This window comes from Megascapheus bottae, unplaced genomic scaffold (assembly GCF_031878675.1).
Source record: "Megascapheus bottae isolate mThoBot1 unplaced genomic scaffold, mThoBot2.hap1 HAP1_SCAFFOLD_76, whole genome shotgun sequence".
Taxonomy (NCBI): domain Eukaryota; kingdom Metazoa; phylum Chordata; class Mammalia; order Rodentia; family Geomyidae; genus Megascapheus; species Megascapheus bottae.
The window spans coordinates 963159-965472 of NW_028327824.1; the positions used below are offsets into that span (position 1 = coordinate 963159).

A 2314-nucleotide genomic window follows, 5' to 3' on the forward strand; every position below is an offset into this window, starting at 1 on the left:
AAAAAGCCAGAATTGGTGCTGAGGCTCATGTGGTAGAGCCCTAGTCTTGAGAAAGTCCAAGGACAATGGTCAGGTCATGAGTTCAATCCCTGGACTGGCCAAAAAAAGAAAAAAAAAAGACACAGCCTGGTGCTGGTGTCTCATGCCTGTAACACCAGCTAGTCCAGTCTGAGGATTCGGTTTACAGCCATCCCAGGCAGGAAAGTTCAGGGGACTCTGACCTCCAATCAAATACTCAGAAAAGGCCGAAAATGGCACTGTGGCTCAAGTGGTAGACTAGGAGACTTGAGCAAAGGAAGCCCAGGGACGGTACCCAGACCTTGAATTCAAGACCCATGACTGATGAGAAAATAAGCAATAAATAAATACATGACACAGTAAAAAAACAAATACACGTGATTCTGTGTTTAGTTTTCATTAAAACATCAAGCAGAAATGAAAGAGATTGCTAATCATTACCTAAAGCATTTTACAAGGTAGGATTTTTAATACATTCCTATAAGGTTAATGAAAGGAATTCTAAAATCTAATAAAAGTTGGTACTCTTGGAGTTTATTAACTAGATCATTCAACCTGGTATCATATAAAGTCTCTCTTTTACTTTAACATAGGAGGTTATTAGCATTATATCATTTCTCTTGTCCACATCCTGATTTTTGTTAGTTCTATTTCTATTCAGTTAAGATATAACAATTTACATTCTTGTATTTGTCCTAATTTTCTTTCTTTTTTTTCAGGTAAAAGAAAGGACTTTTATTGGTGAGTTGGAACAGGAAAAGGTATGCAATAAATCACAAATGCCACTACAAGAGTCACGTGACTAAGAATTCAAATTCCTTAAAAGACAGTAAATAACTTAATCTAGACTCATGTCTTCCTCTTCATCTTTCTTGTCTTTTGCGTCGCCCTCCTTCTGCTCAGATTTGGCATTGTTCTGCATAGCTTTGGCAAATGCTTCCACATAGCCCTTGTTGGCAGCCTTCACGGCCTCCACGGGCAGGCCAAACTGGCCCATGAGGGGGCCCAGCTGCCCCGAGGCCAAGGCTGCACTGAAGGTTCCCAGGGCCTGCTGGAACTGGGGCGAGGTCAGCGTGTTCTGGATCTCGTCCGCGGTCTGGGGCAGCGACTCACCCGAGGGTAAGTAGGGCAGGAGGCGCTCCTGGACATCGGCGTTGGCCAGAATGGGGGCCATGATCTCTGGGGTCAGCACGCGGGCCAGGTCCACTTGCTGGCCGCCAGCTGTCCCAGCTGGCACGTTCATGGTAGCCAAAATGCTCTGCAGGTCGCTCAGCTGGATGGGCTGGGTCGGATTGGCTGCCGTACCCGTTCCATTACTTGAACTGGGCGCGGGGCTCGGGCGGGTGGCCTAGGCTGGGGCAGAAGGGGCTGGGGGGGCACGGGCAGAGGAGGTGGTGGAGGATGGGGTGACAGCTGCCGACTGGCTCCGGAGCTGGAGGAAGAACTGCTCGCTGGAGGCCCGCCGCTACCTACAAGACTGGCCAGGCCCGGCCCTGTGAGGGCCCTGAGCCCACCCAGTCCTCCAAGGCTAGCCAGTCGGATGCGCTGCAGGAGTTGGCGGTGACTCATGTTTCCAGCAGGCTCTGCAGGCCACCCTCACCACCCAGGGCCGAGAGCTCGTGGCCACTGCTCCCGCTGGCCCCCAGTGCCCCAGGATCGGGGGTTATTCAGATACTCATTGACTTTCCGGCAGTGCTCCTCGTCCTGGTCAGTCTTGGGCTCCTGCATCCAGAAGAAGAGCCTTTTGGACCCAGCTTTGATCCTGAGCACGTAGACCCTCCCACTGGGGCACTGGGCCACCCGCTTGAACTCGCAGTCGTCAGGGAAGATGATCAGGTCGTCCTCCACGATCCCCAGCGTCCTGTCCTTCCAGCAGAAGTGGAGGAGCGAGTCGTCTGTCTGCTGGATGGACAGGAGCCCTGTCCGCTTGTCCGGGGTCACCGTGGTCCCCTTCAGGGTCATCTTCCCTGCCCAGAACTCCACGAGGTACTTGCTGGAGGACCCGCGCGAGCCTGGCACCAGGCTCGGGAACAGGGTGCCCGACGTCGTCATCCTGGTTGCGCCTACGCTCGGCCGAGAGGCATGGTCTGGGCTCGCTCTTCCCCGTCCTAATTTTCAGAATTACATGATTAAATCCACATGCTCATTCCAGAATGGCCTATTGATTGACATTCATCCCAACATGCAACTCAGCCCAGAAGTTTACTCTCAAGTTATTGTATATGTTGAGGGAGGCTAAAAGTAAATCCAATAATACACAATGAAATATAAAATTACCAGACTGCCATTGCATAAA

At 51.3% G+C, this 2314-nt stretch overlaps 1 pseudogene; it reads right to left on the reverse strand.

Moving 5' to 3' along the window:
* Window positions 1-485: 485 nt before the first annotated feature.
* LOC150039142 (proteasomal ubiquitin receptor ADRM1 pseudogene) lies at window positions 486-2114 on the reverse strand (annotated as a pseudogene).
* Between the last annotated feature and the right edge of the window lie 200 nt (window positions 2115-2314).